The sequence below is a fragment of the Miniopterus natalensis genome, chromosome X (genome assembly GCF_054644295.1).
Source record: "Miniopterus natalensis isolate mMinNat1 chromosome X, mMinNat1.hap1, whole genome shotgun sequence".
Taxonomy (NCBI): domain Eukaryota; kingdom Metazoa; phylum Chordata; class Mammalia; order Chiroptera; family Miniopteridae; genus Miniopterus; species Miniopterus natalensis.
In genome coordinates, this window is record NC_142103.1 from 7,917,230 (window position 1) to 7,940,169 (window position 22,940).

General features: G+C 40.9%; 1 pseudogene; it reads right to left on the reverse strand.

Annotated features, from left to right (window-relative positions):
* Nucleotides 1-292: 292 nt before the first annotated feature.
* LOC107525797 (glycylpeptide N-tetradecanoyltransferase 1-like) lies at nt 293-1,924 on the reverse strand (annotated as a pseudogene).
* Nucleotides 1,925-22,940: the final 21,016 nt, after the last annotated feature.

Consider the following 22,940-nt stretch of genomic DNA (forward strand, 5'->3'; position numbering starts at 1 on the left):
CTCCTAGATCATAGGTTGATGCTCAACTGCTGAGCTACACCAACCAGGCCTGACATTTTTTTATATTATCTTTCCTAACTAACTGGAAAACAGGGAGACCAGAGACATGGAAAGAGGTGACATCACGTAGCCTACACCACTGCAATACGATTGTCAAGTTCAGTAGCAGTTTGGTTAAGCCGGTTTGCTTCTGTTCCCTTTGCCAGGGATTCTCACGTTTTTGAAAATTTGACCAATTGTTAGGGTTCCATTTCATGGTTTGAATTCTCAGTGGAATCTCACTGGCAACTAGTTACTGTAACAACAGCCCAACCCCCATGCTGGGACACTTCCAATTGTAAAGATAATACTACAGGCTGCTGTCCCCTATGCCAAACTTGAGCTTATCCAGGGAGGTTTTGTTTTCCATGAGATCCAGTGCACTGAATCTGTCAGCCCTTTCATTTTGGTGAGAACAAGGGTGTCGCTCATGGGGTCAAGAAGAGGAGTCTGGGAATGAACATTGTAGAAAGAATTAAGTAGCCTTTAGACTCTTGTAGGTTGGATGGTTCATAATGGTGGAGGTAAGTGTATAAATGCCCAGGAAGTCTGTCACCTCACCATTTGCATTCTCCACCACAAAAGTGCCAATGATATTCTTCTGGGGGTAGAATCAGTGCTCCACCTCCTCCCGGCTCATGAATGGCATGAAGTAAAACTGCTTTGGGTACCTGGTACCTGGTTAGGAACTGGTGCACTACTGGAATGTCATTTTTTCCATTGGTCCAAATCCAGTTGTCTTGGGAGACTCTGGCAATGGATAGAGCTTCATGGTAGCTGCATGGTCATATTTCTGCTCAGGAAGAACTTCAGTCAACTTCCGTGGGTTTAGGGACCAATGCCAGTACCTACAAATGTCTAAAGGCTTTGGTAATACCACTCTAGCAGTGTATACAGTTTGGAAAATGCTGTCCAAGTGAACCTGCCGGGTTATCTCACAGATCAAGACTGGAGCCACCCTGTTGGAGCTTAGCTTTTTGTGGACACATAGGAAGTTGATCTCTAGCATTGTCTTCGCTGTGTCATAGATGTGGATGTTTGCTGGAATGGCTCTGATGAACCCAATCAGTTTCTGACTTGAGACCTCTCGAACCCCACACTGCCATTGTGGGAGCCAGCCAGGCTGCCAGAAAGCCCCTAAAAGAAATTCCGGGGAATAATGAAATTGGAAGATGATGTTGTCATCATCTTTCATATAATTCTCATTCAGGAGGGTGTACAATTCTTTTAGTACACCATGGTCCCCCAGGTCCAAGGTGTCCCAGGTGCAGCCCTGGGGCAGGGTGTAGGGCTCCTGGCAGATGTTTTGTCAGGCTCCACAGGACCATGGGTGTTTACCCCTTCTCCCAGTATGGGGACGGGCTGCCTGTCCCAGAACTGGTAGATTCCCTTTCTAGCCTCCTGCATTGTGTTGGCAGGTCCCTGACCCACTGAAAACAGTTCAATGGCCTTCTGTACTTCCAGGATCCTCTCTGCTGGCAGAGTTCATTACAGGGTGATCCTGGGCTGAATCTGTCTTGCTGTTTCTCTTCTGGTTTTGTTTCTTCTTTTTTAAAAAATCCTCATCTGAAGACATGCTTAGAGAGAGGAATAGAGAGAGAGAGAAAAACATCAGTGTGAAAGAGACACATCTATTGGTTGCCTTCTGTACTCACCCCTACCAGGGATCAAACCCGAAATCCAGATATGTGCCTTGACTGGGAATTGAACTGGCAACCCTTCGTTGCACAGAACGAGGCTCAACGAAGTGAGCCACTCCAGCTGGGCTCTTTTCCTTCTTTTAGGCTCTAGTGTCATTGGTTGGACTCAAACCACCCTGGTTGTAGCTGTTGTCCTCTATCTTGCAATCACTGCAATGCTCATGGTCATTTCTGTTCCCTTCCATCTCCAACAAACTCTTTTTTAAAAAAATATGTCTTTATTGATTTTAGAAAAAGAAGAAGGGAGGGGAGAGATAGAAACATCAATGAGAGAGAAACTTCAACATCGATTGACTGTCTCCTGCACACCCCCTCCTAGGAATTGAGCCTGCAACCAGGGCATGTGTCCTGACTGGGAATAGAACTGGCAACCTTCTGGTGCATGGGTCAACACTGGACCACTGAGCAACACCGGCCAGGCTCCGATAAACTATTTATATGGAATAGCTTTTTTTAAAAAAATTTATCTTTATTGTTGAAAGTATTACAGGTGTCCTATTTTTCCCCCCAATTGACCCCCTCCACCTCGTTCCCACCCCCTCCCCAGGCCTTCACCCTGTCATTGTCTGTGTCCATGGATTATGCATATGTGCATATAACTTCTTTGGTAATCTCTTCCCACACTCCACCCCCCTCCCCTCTTCCCTCTGAAATATGATAGTCTGTTACATGCATCAATGTCTCTGGATCTATTTAGTTCATCAGATTCTTTTGTTCATTAGCTTCTTGTTAAAGAAGACCCTTCAACATTTCTTGTAGTACTGGTTTGGTGGTGGTGAACTCCTTTAGCTTTTCCTTGTCTGAGAAGCTCTTTATCTGACCTTCAATTCTAAATGATAGCTTCGCTGGGTAGAGCCATCTTGGTTGTAGTTCCATGTTTTTCATCACTTTGAATATTTCTTGCCACTCCCTTCTGGCCTGCAAAGTTTCTGTTGAGAAATCAGCTGACAGTCATATGGGTGCTCCCTTTTAGGTAACTAATTGCTTTTCTCTTGCTGCTTTTAAGATTCTTTGTCTTTAACCTTTGGCATTTTCATTATGATGTGTCTTGGTGTGGGCCTCTTTGGGTTCCTCTTGTTTGGGACCCTCTGTACTTCCTGGACTTGTAAGTATTTCTTTCCCAGCTGGGGAAGTTTTCTGTAATTATTTTTTCCAATAGGTTTTCAACCTCTTGCTCTCTTTCCTCTCCTTCTGGCATCCCAATAATACAAATGTTGGGCCTCTTGAAGTTGTCCCAGAGGCTCCTTATGCTATCTTCATATTTCTGGATTATTTTTTCTTTTTGCTCTTCTGGTTGGGTGTTTTTTGTTTCTTCATGTTCCAAATTGCAGATTTGATTCTCAGCATCCTCTAGTTTACTGTTGATTCCCTGTAAATTATTCTTCATTTCAGTTCGTGTAGCCTTCATTTTAAATTGGTACTTTATTATGTCATCGATTTTCTCAATTATTTTTGTTCATACTCTTACTAATATCCTTGAGCATCCTTATAACCATTATTCTGAACTCTGTGTCTGTTAGCTTACTTGGATCTATTTAATTTAGTTCCTCTTCTAGAGATTTCTTCTGTTCTTTCCTTTGTGACATGTTTCTTTGCATCTGCATTTTGCCTGGTTCCTGGTGTTTGTTTCTATGTATTAGGTAGAGCTGCTATGTCTCCTGGAATTTGTAGAGTGCCTTTGTGTAGTAGGTATCCTGTAGGGTCCAGTGGCTCAGCCTCCCCAGTCACCTGAGCTGGGCCTTCTAGGTGCCCCCCTGTGTGGGCTGTGTGCACTGTCCTGTTGTAGTTGAGCCTTGGTTGCTGTTGGTGTCACTGGGAGGAATTGACCCCCAGGCCAATCGGCTGTGAGGACCAGCTGCAGCTACAGCCAAAGAGCTGCTGTGCTGGAGACACCCCTGTGGAGCAGGATTTACTTCAGTGGAGCTCTGGTGTTCACCAAGTGTGCCCCTTGAGTGTGTCCCTCGTGGATGTGGTAGGGTTGTAATCCAGTGTGGTCAAATCTGACCACCAGGTTCACTGTCTCTGGGGCCTCCTGGGAGGTGCGAAGTGAACCTGTGCCAGTGCCTTGCCCAGGGCCCCCCAGCATGAGCTACACAGCAAACCGTAGTTGGCTGCTACTTGTGCTGGGCTTGGCGGTGCCCAGGAGAGGCCAAGGTATGAGCCAATGCAGCCGCCGCTAGTGCCAGGCCTGGGGCCACTTATCAAACTGTATGGGGCCTGCTGCTGTTTGTTTGAGAGATTTTAGGAAAGTCCTAAGCATGAGGCTGGAGAGGCCACTTGCACAGAAAAGCCCCTGGAAATGGCCTGGATGAGCTGCAGGTGGGGAGGGGCGGGGCCTCCGGGGATCACGGGGTGGGGCCAAAGGCGTGAGTCAGGTGCTGGCGATTCAAACATGGCGCCTGCCTGCCGGCTGTGTGCGGAGGACTCGCCACAGGATCCATGGCCTCCGCCAGTCCTTCTGCCCGGGAGGAAGCCGCCCTCCAGCTCTCACCCGGATCTCAGGCAGGTTAGTTCCTCCCCGAGTGTCCCGGGTCCTTTCAGGCTGCTCCCGGCGCTGGGCTCAGAGGGAGCGTCCGAGTGAGTCCCTGCCGGGCCCTTAAGAGGAGCTGCTGGGGCTCCTGCGGCCTCCGCGACCCTCAGGGACAGTCCCCACTGGTTTCACAGCCTGGAGTTTTGGGGACGTCCCTTCCCGGCCCTGGAGCCCTGGGGTGGGGGCCCGCTGTGGGGCTGGAACCCCTCCCTCCTCCGGGAAACCCCCACCGCCGAGATTCCCTCCCAGGTTTCAACCGCGGCACCGGGTGTGGGTCCGCGGCCGCGTCTCCGGGATTCAGCCCCGATCCGCCCGCGTCTCCGCCCCTCCTACCGGTCTCGGGGCTGCTTCAGCTCCTTGGTTGTGGGGCTTCTGTGCAGCCAGATCTCAGGAGGCTCTGAGTGATGGTGGTTCTGAATTTTAGTTGTAATTTCGATGTGGTTGCGGGAGGTGGTGGGTGCAGCTGTTACCTACGTCGCCATCTTGTTTTTCCTCCGCTATTAAGCTTTTTGCTACCATGTTTGATGCAATTTTTCCGATGGTAGAGTTTTCCCCTTATTTAGCTTTTTTGTTTATTCACTCAGCAAATACTTACTGAGCTCTGCTATATGCCAGGTTTGATTTCAGGCCCCAGGTATACAGCAATGAAGAAAAGAAATTCCCTGCCTTCTCAGTTCTTAAATTCTAGTGGGGTCAAAAATTAAGAAATAAATAAGCAAGTAAATTTATGGTAGGCTAGAGGATGATAAATGCTAGAGTTCAAGAAAAATAATGGTCAGTAATGCTGATATTGAGTGCTGGATGTGGGTGTTGCTATTTCATTTAGGGTAAGGGACATTTGAGCATGTGTGTATCTGGGCAGAGAACATTTTGGGCGGAGGAAAATATCAAGTGCAAAGACCCAGACGAATAATTGTTTATGGTTGTCCAAGAAAGCCAGCATGGGCGGGGCAGAGTAAGTAGAGAAGGAGGTGAGTATAGAGAGAAACCAGCAATCCAGATTATGTAGATCCTTGTAGGTTATCAAAAGGATGTTTAATGATCAGTGCTAACAGTTAAAATACTTGCTCCAGGCTGCAGTAGATTTTACTGAGAAATGCTAAAAAATAGCTTGTCCATAATTTAGTGTGCTTTCTTCTTGTTTTATTTGGAACTGATTCTGAGGTTTTGCCAAGGATAGCTGGGAATGACATGTAATGATATTGGGTAATATCCAGAATGTAATGTGAACATGGAACTGTCATCGAAATGTGTTGCTCCTGCACCTGGATTGCAGCTGTACCCATGAACCTTTATTCTGAGAGGAATGGGTTTCTTGTTTGGCTTTATATGAGTTTTGTGATCTCACGCTCAGTGACCCAAGCAATATTGTGAGTGTTGCATTAGGCTTATGGAACTTGTTTAACTTGAATTGCTTGGTATATTTTCCCTAACTGTTCTTTTTTTTTCCCATACAATTATCGTTTGGTGCAGAAAAAAGTAGTTCAGATTTTTAGTCAAAGTTACTTAGTTTTACTTTTAAAAAAATTTTTAAATTTAATTTAATTAAATTTTAATTTTTAATTTTATTTTTGTTTAAAATATTACAGTTGTCCCTTTTTCTCCTCAATGACCCGTTCCACCCCATCCCATCCCCCTTCCTAGTCCCTCTCCCTGCCATTGTCCATGTCCTTGGGTTGTGCATATATGCATATAAATTCTTTAGTTACTCTCTCCCCCTCCACCCACCCGCCCTCCTCCATCCCTCTGACATTCGTCAGTCTCATCTATGCTTCCATGTCATTGAATCTAGTCTGTTCATCTGTTTATTAAGTTCTTTATATTCCACATATAAGCAAGAAAGCATCACATGATCCCTAACTGTTCTTAATATTTGACTTTGTTCTTTAGTCTGATTGGCTATTTTTATCTACCTAGGGACTTGGGAGAGTTGAAAACAAAGGAAAAATGCAAAGGCAAATATTAAAAGACGTTATGGAAAAAACTTAGAGAACAAATGGCATCTGTATGTAATGGTAACTGGCATGAGGATGTGGGAAGGTTGGGAGAAGATAGCAAAGAAGTACAAAGTAAGGTAAAGGAGAATTTGTAGAAATCTCCAGGTCACTGATGAAGTTAGACTCAGCCTGGAAATTAATTAAGGCATACTCAGTGGTCTGAAAGAATTCCTTTTGGCATGGGTCTAATCTGAGCAGTTTGGATTTCTCAAAAACAACAGTTGTTGTAGAACAGCTGTTATTTTACATCTGAGAATATCCACTGGACAAGCCTTATGTCCTGGATTTCGCTATTTTTTATTATTAGGGCTGGAGCCCCTGGAAGAGAAAGCAATTTTGGATCTTGGGGTTGGGAAAAGTACTGAGTCTTGACATAATGGTGCTTTAACAGAAGCTTGCAAAAGGGCATTTTGCAGGGAGGGGATGTTTGAAGAGGCAATAAGAAAGTCAAAAAAGAAGGAAAGAGTTTAGGGTATCAGCAGTAAAATTGCCTGTGACCAAAGGATATGCAATTAGATCAGTGTAGAAAAACATGAAAGAAGTAACCATGGGGTTCTGGCAGAGGAGGCTGAGTTTATTAAGCTTTAATGATTGCTGACAGTGTATCAGCCACCTTACCCATATTGTCTCATTTAATCCTCACAGCAATTCTATACAGTAGTTACTATTTTTACCCCATTTAAAAAATAAGGAAACTGAGGTAGAGAGAGGTGAAGTAACTTATCCAGTTACCTAGGTAGTAAGTGGCAGAGCTAGGATTCTAGTCTAGACAGTTTAGAGTTGAGTCCATTGTGCTTTTTTTTTTTTTTTTTTAATTCTCACCTGAGGATATGTTATTGATTTTACATAGAGGAAGGGAGAGAGAGGGAGAGGGAGATGGAGAGTAAGGGAGAGGGAGGGAGGGAGGGAGGGAGAGAGAAAGAAACATCGATGTGAGAGAAAAGCATCGATGTGAGAGAGAAATATCTATTGGTTGCCTCCTGCATGCACCCCAACCGGGAATTGAGCCTGCAGCCTTTTGGTGTACTGGACAAAGCTCCAACCAACCGAGCCACCAGGCCAGGGTGAGACCATCAAGTTCTTAACCATTACACTACAAGGCCTTTCTCAGGCCATGTGAAAAGAGATAGAGCAGGATTCTGACATCAATCCAAGGCCATTTTTTTTTCTTTGTTTGTAATTATTCTGTGTTTAGCGTATGAGGATTTATTTTGTGATATGGGAATCTTTGGGCCCCTTGTGGTTCCTCCTTGAGTGAAGGCTACTTTTATTCTTTCCTTTTTTTCCCAGACTGCTCATTGGAGAATGGTTAGATCTCTGTATTCCTGAGCGAATTCCAGGATTACATTCATGGTGATTGAGTTAGCCCAAGCTTTTAATGTTCTATGTGTTTTATTTGTGAATCCCTTCCATCTTCACAGAAGTCCAGAGTGTGCAGGGAGAATGACTGTTTTGGGGTAATTTAATGAGCTTCTATGGCATCCAGCAGTATAAAAGCAGCAGGTTTATACAGATTAAAAAGTGGGTGGAAATTTTAGAAGTGATTAGAAAAGGGAGAAATGAGTCTTGAGAAGAGAAAGCCTTGAGAAAAGATGGAGAAAGGAGAAACCAAACACACAAGGGACTTTGGATAAATTCCAGTCTCTTAGAGAAGGGAGCTGAAGTGTAGGTGAGGGCCCTAAAAGAGCCAAGTACAAGGGTCTTCCTGTATTCTGATGAATGCTGGCATGAAGTTACCAAGAGAGAGACTAGAGCTATATCAGACTCATAGGTACAGAGAACAGACTGACAGTTGTCAGAGGGGAAGGGGGTTGGGGGACTGAATGAAAAAGGTGAAGGGATTAAGCAAAAACACACACACACAAAACTCAAAGGTACAGACAATAGTCTGGTGATTCCCAGAGGGAAAGGGGTTGGGGGAGGTAGAAGAGGGTAAAGGGGGGATAAATGGTGATGGAAGGAGACTTGACTTGGGGTGATGAACACACAATACAATATGCAGATGATGTTTTATAGAATTGTACACCAGAAACCTATATAATTTTATTAACCAATCACCCCAATAAATTCAATAAAAATATTAAATGCTGAAAAAAAATCCTCTTTATACTTAAGACTCTTAGTGTACTTTGAGGTATGTCTCTTAAGGGTGTCAAGTAAAATATATTCGTAAAATATTACCCAAAGACTTTTCTTTCATAAGCAATCTAGATTCTCTGCATTTCTAGAGTTCCTTTTATTCTGGAATGTGATGCTAAATAATAACACATTGATTCCTGGAGGATTTATATCCTTATAATATTTAGGATTTCCATCTATAAAAATGCCATGTATTTCATTTATTCATGTATTATATCTCCTAAAAGAAAAACTTTGGCTTTGTTAATTAAATTAAGCCTAGAACCCTTAAATTTTGTTCTTCATGATTCTTTCCTTCATGGTCTCTTGGAGTAGTTAGTAATCAAGAGCATAGAGTTTGAGGTTGGATAGAGCTATGTTTCTGTTCAACCTCTGCCATTTCCCTTGCTGTATAATTCCCTACAACATCTCTGAGCTTCAGTTTTCTCACCTGTCAATTGGGATTAATAAAAGTGTCTATCTAATTAGTTTGTTGAGAGGGTTGGAATGAGATAATGTATGTAAAGCAGTCCCTATCTCAAGCACTCAATTATTAATAATTACTGACAACCCCACTTATGCTTGCCTGTGAAAAAAGAGGTCCCGCTCTCCCATCAGCACTTCGGTCTAAATGTAGACACGTTAACCTTTCCTGAGTACCTTGTAACATATTTGAAGTCAGGCTGGGACAGCAGATAAATAATCAGAGAGAGTAATATGAAACCAGATCATTGTACTTTACAGTGTAGTATAAGGCTTGCTTTGCAGAGCCTCATATTATCCTTTGTACCATCTTAACAACCCACCACCCACGAACCCTCTGATGTCTGCAACAAGGAACGCTAGACTTAAAAAAAGAGAAGAAGATAATTTCTTTGCATATATAAGACCTGCTTTCTTAGTTTCGCATTATTGTCTTTTTGACCAGATGATTGATTATCTAGAATAACTACTGTTTTCCTTGGGGACTCCATCCATGCTCTGCCCACAAGAGTGTGGCCTTTTCCTACAGCCATAACATGACAACAGTGTTAGAAAAGAACACAGTAGTATCAGCATTCATATGAAAAACACATAAGGGGGAATTTTTGTTATATACTCTAATAGGTCTGTGGTTTTCTTTATATTGGTAATATACCTCTCTTGGCATGTTTATTCTTAAATTCTTTATATTTTCTATCATATTTTTACTTTATTTTTTCATATCTCATTGAATTGATCAGAAGTTCTAAAACAATATTTAAAATAAAATGATAGAAAATGTTTTCTTTGTATCATGATACCTAATTTTGTTCACAAGATTGAGATGCTTTTAAAAATGCTACAGGAGAATGTTCTCTAGCTCAATATTGGTATCAGGACCCCCAGCAGACAGGAGGCAATAGAATGGGGATGTTCTCTGACCAGATCTTGTTGAACAGATCTCTCAGCTCCTTATCATGTAGCTCTTTCCCACCAGGGGACACTGCCATTCCTCTGATTTTTTCTGATTAGATCCTCATTTTCTCATAGTTTCTACTCTAAGCTCCTTTTTAAGATTCTGCAAGTCATCTTCAAATATTTCTTTACACTGAGACAATACATCTATATCTCTGTCTTCTCAAAAATACCTTTCAAGTTCTTGCTTAATGGCTTCATATTTTCCCACAAATCGATTGTCAGTTGAGCTTCTCTTGGTCCCCTCAACTTTTCTATTCTGAATGTGATTTCCTTTGGTGCAAAGAGTTTCTGCTACCTTATGAACTGGGATAAATACTAAAAAAGTTTGTCATATCCTCAGGTAGCTTTTCTCTTCCTCTGCTGCATTGCTTTCTGTAATGAGCATTTTTGTAACCCAGATAATTAAACCCAACAGATTAAATACTACAATTTGCATCTTCTCTGGGAGTTCAAGAATTAGTATATGCTTCTGTAACTAAATCTCCAAACTAACGTTTTGTCAAAAGTTTAATTTAAAAATTTGTTAGAAATAACACAAAACATGTAATTCACTTTTTTGATTAACCAATATCTCAAGTAATACAAAATTATAGAACAAACAAAAATAAAAGGAGATAGCTAAGAAAAAATGAAATGATAGAAGATACCTTTATTTTGTCTATCTTTTTTTAAAGGAATACTTTTAATATTCTTCAGTAAGTATTATTTTGCCTCATGTTTAAAATAGATGTTCTTTATCTTGTTATTCTTATTTTCATGTATATCCTTAACATATTTATTCTTCCATTTTTAATTTTACAGAATGTGCATTAAATGTTATGATTTTGCTCCTTTAGATAGCTCTTGGAAATGATTCTTGATACATCTGGCAAATATTTATTAAGCTTCTACTATGTATCAGATACTGTGCAAGGGTACTGGAGAGACAAAGATGAATAACATGATAGACTAGTCAGAAGAAGGAGAAGATGCCAAACATTATAGTATATCATGCCAAATGCTAAAACAGACTGAGAGTGCAGTTGAACCCAGAGTGTCTCAATTGATGCACCTGACAATTGTATCTGAGTTGCAGGCAGAGCTGATATTCAGCCAGTACACACCAAAGCAGTTAAACAATTTAAAGTACTGAAATAATTCTATAGTAAATTATTATTACCCTGAGCACCATGAGTTCACCTTCAATGACGCAGCTATTCTCTGGGACCTCCACTCTCAGCTCTCTGGAGAATTCATCAACTAAAGGGGTTAACACTTGGTACAGCATGGAGCCACCAGGGGCCTAATCTAATACTACTGCCCAGCATCAGTTGTACATTCTGACTGGCCTATTCCTGTGCCTCATGACTTGATAAACACAGTGAATAGTACCTTTAGTTATAGATGTGCTGATATATCTATCCCCTCAGCTCTCAGGGTGGCCAATGGGCTTGGAACAGCCAGAACCCCCTTCTCCTTTTCTCCCACTAGAAGTAGCCTTATTTGTGTACCCCCATGGTCCATTCAAATATTTTCATTTTCTATGTATGCCATGAAAAAGTGGGGAAGCACAGCCCTGCCCAGTGTGGCTCAGCTGGTTAGAGCGTTGTTTCATACAGCAGAAGGTGGCAGGTTTGATTCCCTGGTGTGGGAGGCAATTGGTCAGTGTTTCTTTCTCACATTGATGTTTCTCTCTTTCTCTCAAGTCAATAAAATAAAAAAAAATCCTCGAATGAGGATTAAAATAAATAAATAAGAAAGTAATCTGAACAAATATATATTTTTTAAAGTTGGGAAGCTCAGATTTGAACCATTGAGCTTTCCTAGAATTAATCCTTTGTGATTGTGATGTTTCCCTCCCTTTAATCTTTGCTAAGTTATGTTTGCTAGTGTCTTAGCTCAAGGTTTTATACTTATATTCAGATATTATATTGGTCTCTTATTTTCATGTTTTATTTTATCTTTATCAGGCTTTGGGATCAGGACCATATTTATTTCATAGAATTAATTAAGTGTATCCTAATGTTTTCTGTTTTCTTCCTTGAAGATTTGAAACTGCTTATCACTAGGTTTAGGGACCTTGTTTGACAGTTTCTCAATTTATTCCTCAGTTATTAATTTATTCATATTTTCTACTTGTACACATTTTAATATTTTATACTTTTGTAGAGAAAAAAATACATTGCATCATATTTTAAAATTTTATTAGCATACAATTGTGCAGAGCATTTCCTTACAATTAAAAAAAAATTGTTTATACTGGTTGTTATATCCCCTTTCTCATTTCTAATTTTATGTGTGTTTTCCTTACATAGGTTTGCCAGAGATTTATCTAATTTATTAGCACTTTCAAACAACTAACTCTTGAATTTATTGATTCGTTCCACTGTTTTTATATCCTCAAATTTATTTTTGTTTTTATTTTTATTATTTCCTTTCTCTTATTTTCCTGTGCACAATTTTGCTCTTTTTCTAAAATGTCAAGCTTGATGTTTAGTTTAGTTTATTGGCCTCAAATTTTAATAGTGAGAGATAAAGACAATGCCACTGTATGTGTGTCAAAAGCCCCTCTCTCTGAGCTAGATAGGTTTTGGAGGAAACGGAAAATGGGGACTTCTTGGAACCCAAAGCCAGAAAGAAGAGTATGGCAATGAATGTTTTTCTCACAATAAGCCATGAATGCCAACATTTCCCCAAAAGTATTTCTCCACAGTGGGGCAGTAGGGAGTAAGAAGTGTTGGACCTAGCTTTCAGGAGAGGAAAAGGTATTCTGCTGTGCTCTGAAATCTGTGCATATTTTATGTTGGGAGCCCTCCACCCAGCCTGTCTGCTATTTGTGCAGAGGCTGTACTTGTCATTCTTCTTCCCTGGTGTTTGCTTTACCTGAGTCTTGCTTTTTTTCCTGCTTGCCATAGTTAGGAAGTTCAGCTCTCCGGACTGCTGTTTTAGCCAAGTTAAAACTGTCTGACTCGTTTGAGCTCAAGCTGAGATGTCGCTGCTGCAACTGTCACTACCACTCCCTCCTCTTATCTGACTCAAGGGTTTTTGTATTGGAGGTTCAAGGCACAGAATGGCTGTTTTATGGTCCCAGGAGGAGTTGAAGGAGATGGCTTGCATGCTTAAATTGTTTTAAAGATGTGTGTGGAGGAGGAGGAGGGTGGGGAGAAGGAGAAGAAGAAGAGGAGGAGGAGGAGGAGGGGGTGGAGGAGGGGGTGGAGAGGGAGAGAGAGGAGGAGAAGGAGGGGGAGAAGGAGAAGAAGAAGAGGAGGAGGAGGAGGAGGGGGTGGAGGAGGGGGTGGAGAGGGAGAGAGAGGAGGAGAAGGAGAAGGAGAAGGAGAAGAAGGGAGTGGAAAATGGAAGTAAGCTACAAAGAAAGGTATTATCAGCAAAAAGAGGAAGCAGATGCAGGGAAGGCCCATGCTTTCCTTCTCAGAGTCCAGGGAACCTGCCTCTGAACATCCCCCTGCAAAAACCTGTTTCTTCCACCCTGGCTCTTGTTATGAATCAGTAGGAGGCAGCATTTGCAATCCAAAGTATATGTACAATAGAAGGTGCCCAATGCCTATAAATCCCCTATAAAGATCTGACATTTACCACTTAACCCTTTGTTCCCTATGCCCCACCCACAGGAGTCCTCTTTTTTATCATTCAATGTGCCAAGCACTTTCTACTTCCTTGCCTTTATACACTCTGGGCCCTCTGCCTGGAACACACTTCGTCTGGCTCTTCTCATGGCTGGTTCTTTGTCATCATTTAGGTCTCAGCTCAAACCATTGTCACCTACTTAGAGATGCCTTCCCTAACCACTTTACTCTCATAAAACACTGCCCACCCCCACCCCTAAGGTACTCTTAATACCATTTTATTGCTTTATTTTCTTCATAGAAAATCTTGTTTGTTTACTTGTCTGTCTCTACCTGAAAGTAAGTAAGCTCCACTATGCGGAGATCTTACTGTCTTGTTCACTACTATATGTCCAAGTGCCAACAACCAGTATTTAGCATACAGTACACACTCAATAGATCTGTCTTGAAGGAGTGAATAAACCAGTGTGCCTAGAGTTATGCTAGATGCTAGTGGTAAAAACCTGGAGGGAGCTTATAACATAGTGGGAGAGAAAGATACCTAAATGGATGATTATTTAATAATGGGAAGCATATACCTTGTACCATCATAGGCCATGACTCTGCGTTCAGAAAGGCCTTGTTTTAAATCCTGGCTCTAGCCTGGCCAAGCTTGGCTCAGCGGTTGAGCGTCGACCTAGAATCCAGGCGATTGGGGATCGATTCCCGGTCAGGGCACATGCCCGGGTTGCGGGCTTGATCAATGACTCTCTCATCATTGATGTTTCTATCTCTCTCTCTCTCTCTCCCTCTCCTTTCCTCTCTCTGAAATAAATAAAGATATAGTTTAAATAAATAAATAAATAAAAATAAACTAAATCCTGGCTCTACCATTTACTAGATGCATGACTTTGAGCTGTTGTTCAACCTCTCTGTTGCTCAGTTTTTTCATTTGTAAAATGAGGGTAATAATAATAATGAAATAATAATAACTATCCCATAGATTGTTATACATTATATGAGATAACATATATAAAGGTTCAGTACGTGTTCAATAAATGCAAGTTATTGTTATTGAAGCCCTAGAATAGTGTATATAGAGTGTTCTGTGATTATAAATTTTTGTTGTTGCTTTTGCCCAATTTGGGCTCTGGTTGCTTTAATGGAGAGCAATCCACACTCAAAATGAGTGGCAATGATGCTTATTAACAGCAACCCCACTCGTAATAGTTCAAACCTGGCTGATGGAGTTGAGAAATGCTTCTCTGAGAGGAAGTAGTGTCTCCTACTCTCCATTCCATCTTAAAAAGCCAAGCCAGCATAGGGAAATTAATTCAGGTTTTTAAAATGCTGATAGATACAGAGGCACTTACTGCTAATATTTCAATCAAGTGTCAAGATAGAATTCATTAAAAGAGGATTCAGAAGCTTCTAGCTAATGCAGTCCGTATTCTTTAACCTTTCTAATTTTTTTGTTTATTTGACCCCAGTAAATGCCATATTGCTAATGCTTTAAGGAACAAAAAGTACTATTTTGTACAGTGCCATTTTGTGTTAAATTAAGAGAAATGTACTTTTAATGCTTTTGGTATCCTTTTGGCTCTCTGTAATTGTAGGATTAATTAAACATATACTTGTAAGCAATCATTGTCAGAGCTGAAAGGGATTGTAGAGATTATTCAGGTGAACCCTTCATTTTGTAGAGGAAGGACTGAGGCCTAGCATCTTGTTTGAGAACATTAGGCTTGAAGAAAGGAATGTTTTAGAAAGTTTAGTCTGGTAGCACAGCAGAGAACCTCCCATTGGTCTCCTACAAGTTGAGCCTCCACTCTTCTGTTCTGGGACAACTCCTCATGTTTCTATTTCATTAATTCTACAAAGTCACTGAGTGCCTACTGTGTGCCACATGCTGTACTATGGGCTGGGTATGAGCAGTATACACACATGACCCTGGTTTTTGTTCAGCAGGCAGCCTAGGAGAAAGACAAAAAGACAAGCAATAGGGGAAGTACAGGATGTTGGGGAGGCACCTAGTAAATTTACCTAATCCAGACTGGAAAGGGAAGGGAGATGGGAGAGCGCTGTCATCAGAGGCTTCCAGGAAGAAATCTTGTCATTCCATCAAAACTAGAGAGCTGAAGTAAAGTGGGAGTTAACCATGTGAGTAGAGGGTGGAGAGGAGCTATGTGTTATTGACAGAGGGAATACTATGTGTGCAAATGTCAGGCAATGAAAGAGAAAATGGTGTGGCCATAACAAGGAATGAAGTACTGATAGATGTTACCACATGGAGGAACCTTGAAGACATTATGATAAGTGAAAAATATCAGACACAAAAGGCCACATATTGTATGATTCCACTTATATGAAAAGTTCAGAATAGGTAAATCCATGGAAACAAAGTAGATTGATTAGTGGTTACTTAGAGCTGGGGCAGAGAGGGTGGTGGTTGGGGGGTGATGGCTAAAGGATGTGGAACTTTTTTTTGGAATTATGAAAACGTTCTCAAATTTAGTGTGGTGATGTACACACAATTCTGTGAATTTATCAGAAACCATTGAATTGTACACTTAAAAAAGTAGAATGTGCCCTGGTCGCTTTTCTAAGTGGTTAGAGCATCAGCCCATGCACTGAGGGGTCACAGGTTTGATTCCTCGTCAAAGGCAAGTACCTGGGTTGTAGGTTTGATTCCTGGCCCCTTTCTGTGCACGTATGGGAAGCAACCAACCAATCAATGTGTGTCTCTCACATCAATGTTTCTCTTGTTTTCTATCTCTCTCCCTTCCTCCCTTTCCTCTTTTCTACTTTCTGTAAAAATCAATGGGAAAATATCCTCTAGTGAGGATTAACAAAAAAGAAAAAAAAGAAAAGGTAAAAGAATGTGTTGTGCTATAGAAACTAGAAGACATATGATGAGGCTAGAGGATGGACAGAGGGAGGAAGGAGTAGGAAGAGATAAGATCAAAAAGATTATATTACCACTACAAGCTCAAATTTATAGAGCACCTTTTGAATACTATGTATATATATTTTTAAATATTTATTGACGAGAGAGAGAGAAGCATTGATTTATTGTTCCACTTATTTATACTTTCATTGGTTGATTCTTGTATGTACCCTGACCAGGGATCAAACCCTGCAACCTTGGCGTATCAGGACAATGCTCTAACCAGCTGAGCTACCTGGCCAGGGCAGATACTATGCACATATTAACAAAATACTCAAAACAACTCTAGGAGGTAGGTACTGCCATAAATTACTCCCACTTTTCAGATGAGAAAACTAAGACACAGGGAGGTTAACTTGCTCAAAGTTACACAGCTACTAAAAGTGGTAAAGCTTGGATTTGAACCCAGAGAATTTTGCTCCCTAGTCTAACCATTATACTTAACTGTGAAAGCAAGATTTGATCATAAAAGATCTTGGAAACTTCGTTAAAAAGTTTTAATTTTTTTTTTTTTTTATCAACGTCCTTTTGAAGTGTTTTAAGCACAGGTGATAAGGTCAGATCTGTGTTGGGAAGATTGATTGCATTCTTATTGCAATATGACCAAATGTATTTGGAGGGAGGGGTGGCAAGATCAGAGACAGTGGGTTGTGTAAGAAATTGGTCAGAACTTGGGGGCCTGAAATAAGAATGGCAGTAGAAATGGGGAGGAAGAGAAGTAGGTGGATTTAAGAAATACTTAGAAGAATTAATTGACAGGACGTGATGATTGAATATGGAGAGTGAGAAAGAGTTCAAGTAGACGATTTTCACTTGGGCAGCTGGGTTGATGTTGATGTTATTTTCTGAGCTCTTGGAAAGAGGATGAATTCGTATTTGGGCATGTTGAGTAAAAGTTTAAGTTTAAATGTTGAGTAGGGAGTTGGATGTTAAGGTCTGAAAACTAAGAGGACAGACACACTGTACATACATATTTGGGAAATTAGCCTATAGGTGGTAGTTGAAGCCATGGGAGTAGGTAAGAGTGCTCAGTATTATGCATTAAGTTAGAAGAGAAGAAAGCCCAAGACACAGCCTCAATATATACCACTATTTAAGGATTGACAGATATGAGGAGACTGAACTGGAAGAGCCAGAAAGATAGGTCCATGGTATTGTAGAAGCCAATGAACAGAATGTTTTCAGAATGAGAGGGTCAGCGGTGTCAGCTACATCTGAGAGATAATGACAGAAAAGTGCCCTTGGGTTTTGCAATAAGGAGTCCAGTGGTGAGTGCAATTTCTTCAGTGGAGTGTGGGGAGAGAAAGACTGATTATAGTCATTGAGAGAGTGATTTTTAAGAAGCTTGCTTTTTTCCTTCTTTCATAGATCTCACTAGCTGATTTTCCTACTTGAGTTCCTCTCTGCCTAGGCCAGTCTCTTCAGACCTTTACACTACCCTAATTTTGGTAGCTCCTATTGGACACTCAGGCTCCTATCCCTTTAAAGCTCCATTTTGCTTTAATGCTTTTACTGGTGATAACTAAGTAGAGAGAGGCAGAAGATTTTTTCGAAAACTCAAATGTGGGCAAGTGAGTTAAGGCTTCTTTAAATATTACAACTTTCTTACCATGGTTGTTTCCTAGACGAGTATTTTCTAAAATATTTTCTGCAGATATTATGTGATAGAAGGGTTCAATAATCAAGGATGTTTATTTACTGACATTTGAGAGGCTTTACTATTCTGATACACATTGTGATTTGAGTGCACTGTGTGTAAATTAATCATGCAGTGTTTCTCACACTCATTTGGTCACAGAACCCTTTTGCTGAGAAACATTTGTAAGAATAATTTTCCATAGAAGACACTTTTGGAAAATCTACCTGTGTTTATAATTTGAATACACTTTTCAGACACTTCTAGAAGTTTTAAAGCCCTCTCACTATTACTCTTCCACTCCTGAGGGTGGAGCTCATGCTCCTTCACCACCTCCTCAAAGTCTACATCCTTTTACTCTTTCTACTACCCACATAAAGCCTGGTACAGTGGTACACACAGGATTGGAGAGACTAGAGGATGGAAGCCCAGCCAGGAAGCCATTACAGATGTCCAGTGCTTCCTTTATTTATTCATCCACCCATTCATTTAGAGATTTATTGAGATCCTACTATGTGACAGAAAGGGTGCATAGTCCTGGGGATATAGCAATGAATTTAGCAGCAATGCCCCCCCCCCCCAAAAAAAAACACCCCCCCAAGCAAACCAAAAACAAAAACTGCTCTCATGCAGCTTACATTTAGTAGGGGTGACAGACAGTAAACAAGTGGACAAAAATGTAAGAGTGATTTTAAGCATGAAGGGATGAACTCCTAAGCCAAATAAGATAAAGGAAATAAGAATGGATTAGCTAAGCCTCAGGAGTGAGCTTAAGGAATAGGGAGAAAATTTTCAGTTTTTCAAAACTGAATGAATAAGGAACCCTATCCTGAGCTTGGCATCACCTGTCCCTTTTTTGCTTATACATTTTTTTCCCTCAGAGAAACTTTGAGCAACTGTTTCCCTGCCTACTTATAAGACCAATTGGATTTCTTCATGTCTATTGCCTGGATAAGGATGTCAGGGAAAGCACAGAACATTCTGAAGGTCATTAGAGAGGTAGTTTTAGACCCCTAACTTGACACAAGTTGAATAATAATTTGTCCTGTGCTTTGTATTTTTCAAAATGCTTTTTCCATCCAGGGTATGATTTATTACCTCCATTATATAGAAAAAGGAATTTAGGCTCAGAGGCTGACTTGCCATAGATTGTACAGTTGTTCAATGTTCGACTGGGACTTGAAATCATGTCTTTAGCTGGCAGAACATCCACGAATTGGTTACATTATTGCCAGTTTTTCTGTCCTCATGCTCATGGACATATCTTCATTATTCTTGGGGGGACGGGAGGGGAGAGCAGAGAGGAGGAGGTTGAGGTAATGAATAACCGTCCTTAGTGAAAAAAATGGTCTCTGTTAATGTTTTTGGATTTAATGAAAGACTTTTCAGGGCAAGGGCCAAGTAGTGATTAGATCTTTTTCCTTCCAAGTAATCCCCATTCAGGGTTGCATAAATTGGAATCCTGAGGGGAGGAACTGTGAAGCAACAAACCCTTTAGTCTCTCTCTCTCAACTAGTCAGATCTTTTGAGTGAGAGAATTTGGATAGAGTTTGTGTGACGGTTTGAGTTTTGAGCTCAAAGGCAGATGTAGTGAACTTGAAGAAGGCTCAAAGGAGATGATGAAAGGATTGGAGAATTTAACTTGAATTAAAAAAAGATTGAAGGGATTGCAATTGTTCCGTTTGAGAACTGCCTACCTCTCACATCATCTCTCCTTACTTCCTGCTTTGCACTTTGTACTTACTATGTCAGTAATAAAATGTATTGTCCTTTCCCAACCTGATTTTCTCTTTATGTTCCCTTTATCTGTGACTGGACCCATTATTTATCCAATTATTGAAAGTAAAACTTGGGAGTTACATCTTTTTCCTCATTCCCACAACACCCCCACATCACTAAATTCTAAAAATTTTGACTTTTCTTAATATTCCCCAAATCTTCTTCCTCTATTCAATTCCCACTGCCATTGCCTCAACAGTGGCTCTCATCACTTCTCTCCTGGATGATTGTACCCTGCTTCCAATCTTGCCATACAGTCCTTTCAAACTTACACTCTGCACTGCTGCCAGAGTGATAGTCTTACCACACATCTAAGTATGTTATCCTCTTGCATGAAATACTTCAAGGACTTTTTGTGAACTTCAGGATAAAGTCCAACTTCTTATCACAGAGCGCATGACTTTCATGACCTGGACCCCTGCCTGGCTTTCTCTTATCATTTCCTCACACATACCTTTGGCTCTAAGTGTTTCTCAACCGAGGGCAATTTTATCCTCCAGGGAACATCCGATAATGCCTGGAGACATTTTTGCTTGTCACAACTCAGGGAAATGTGATGATACTAGCATCTAGTAGGTAGAATTCAGGGTTAGTGTTGCTAAACATGCTGCAATGCACAAGACATCTCTCACAACAAAGAATTATTCAGCCCAAAATGTCAATAGTAATTGTGTCAACTACCTATAGTTCCTGGGATGCCTTTCTCTCCCTTTTTCATTTGGCTAACTCCCACTTGCCCTTAACAAAAGTTGATTTAATTCTTACCTCTTCTGGGAAGACTTTTCTTTCCTCCCAGTCTAAAAAAATCAGATGTCCTTCCTTTGTGCTCCCATGGCCCTCAGTGCCTCCCCTCTCATAGGACTTATTGGTAGCATTGCAATTACTATATTTTATTGTCTGTTCCCCGGAGAGACTGAAATCCTTGGCAGCAGGGAACAGTTTACTCACATTTGTATCCCCTGTGCTTGGCATACCATACACGTTTCAATAAATATTTGAATATAAATGAATGAATGACCACATGACCCAAACAAATGACTGCTCAGATCCAAAAAAGAATAGGAGGAAATGCCTAAAATCTTTGCTGTGATGTTGGGCCAGTAAATTGATTAGACATTGATCTTCAAAGGATCCCTTGATTTATCTATCAATATTTTATGGGTTACCTAGTATGTGCCAGACACTGAGCTAGACACTGAGGACCCAGCACTGAATAAGACAGACATTTAGAAGTTGCTTCAAAGAACTTACAAATCCAGCAGATATCTTGTTAGTCTGAGTAGATAACTTCAGGGAACTCAGTTAAGAGTCTGGAAAGAAAATACATAAAAAAGTTAGAATGCTTCCTAGTCTGGTTTGATTTGCTTGCAGTAAATTGACCACCTTGCAGATCCTTGGTATAACAGGCGTGTCCTTCCCTTGAGAAATACACAGAGTATAAATGCAGCTAAACTTGTTCTATTTTGGGCCCTGACTCTCTAGCCATAAGAAAGACTATCTGCAAAGAAAAGAAAAGGTTACTGATCTGAATAAGCTGCAAAATAAGTAAAGACCACCCACTTCCTTAATTGACTTTGTGTAACAAAAATGAAAGCTCATTATCCATCTTGTCAGTTGCCTCACATCTCTGGAGCTGGGGCAGCAACTGAATAATGAAAAGCTCACTAGTGCAGAAACAGTTAACATTAACTTTGGCACTGTGTGTCAAGGGAGGTTTGAGATTTATCTGTTTCCCAAGAGTCTCTCAAACTCAAATACAACATTAGGATTTCCAAATGCAAAGGGGTAAATCTTTAAATTTTTAAAAGTCCTTAGCCAAGAATATGTTGATTGATTTTAGAGAGAGAGGGGGTGGGAGAAGAGAGAGAGAGAATGCTACACAGACAGAGAAACATTGATCAGTTGCCTCCTGTACACGCCCCGACCAGGAATCTAATACACAACCTAGGTATGTGCCCTGACCAGGAATCAAACCTGAAACCTTTTGGTGTATGGGACGATGCTCCAACCAACTGAGCCATCCTGCCAGGGCAACATTTTTTAAAAAAGATCTTTTATTGATTTTTAGAGAGAGGAAAGGGGAGAGAGAGAGAAACATGGATCGGCTGCCTCCTGCATGCCCCCTACAGGGGATTGGACTGGCAACCTGGGCACATGTCCTGACCAGGAATCAAACCAGCACCCTTTTGATTCACAGAATCACTTCCAATCAACTGAGCCACACTGGCCAGAGTCAGGGTGACATTTTTAAAGTGGGTCTAATGATATTCATTTGACTGATTTGAGTAGCTTTGGGCTGAACTAATGCTAGAAAAGACTTATTTTGACTTCAATTGGAAAAATGCTATGAAAAAGGTGAAGTGTTAAACTCTGGTATGGCAGGAACAGTGTCCTCCAGATGTCCAGGGAAATTTCCAACTGAGATAACCTTGGTAGTTACTATGAAATCTTTGGACAGCAGCGGAAACTCCCATTTTATTCACTCATGCATCTTAAAAAATATTTATTGAGCATCTACCATTCATCAGGCATCATTATGGGTGCTAGAGATACAGCAGTGGTGGTGGGAGGCAGATGAAAATCCCCAACCTGATGGAGATTACACACTATTGGGTAAATATTATGGGAAAAAAGGTGAGCTGCTCAGCATGTGTACAAGAATGCCTCCTGGGCTTATGGTCAGCCTCCCTGACACCTCCTTCACTCTCCACCCATGGAAAGGTCTGGCAAATAGAGATGTTGGGTTCCTTTACAGATTCAGTAACTTTGGAAGAACTGTACTGCATGGATATGTCAAATCATTGGGGAAACTGTCTTGACCCATAGGTGCAATTTGTGTTTCTCTGTAAACACCTACCTTGCCTTTCAGGACTTGAAGGCTGTAAATGGAATCATTTTCAGGATCCATAATTAAGCTCCTCTGTTTGCATGTTCAAATCTTGAGTATGCCCTTTGGGCATTTGGAGAGCATTTAGTACACTCAGCATCCTCTGCAACAGAAGCCAAAGTGGCAGCAGTAGTGCATTCCATAAAAGCAGTCTTCTTCCTAGAGCCCATAATTAGAACATGTTAACTACATCCTCTTTGCGTCTGGTACACAGCAATTCAAGGGTGACAGAGGCAGAATGGAAATGGGACCCATAAAAATGTTCTGCTATCTGTAAAGGTAAGAAGTTGGTTTTACCTTTATTCTCACTTGTCCCCTGGAAGTT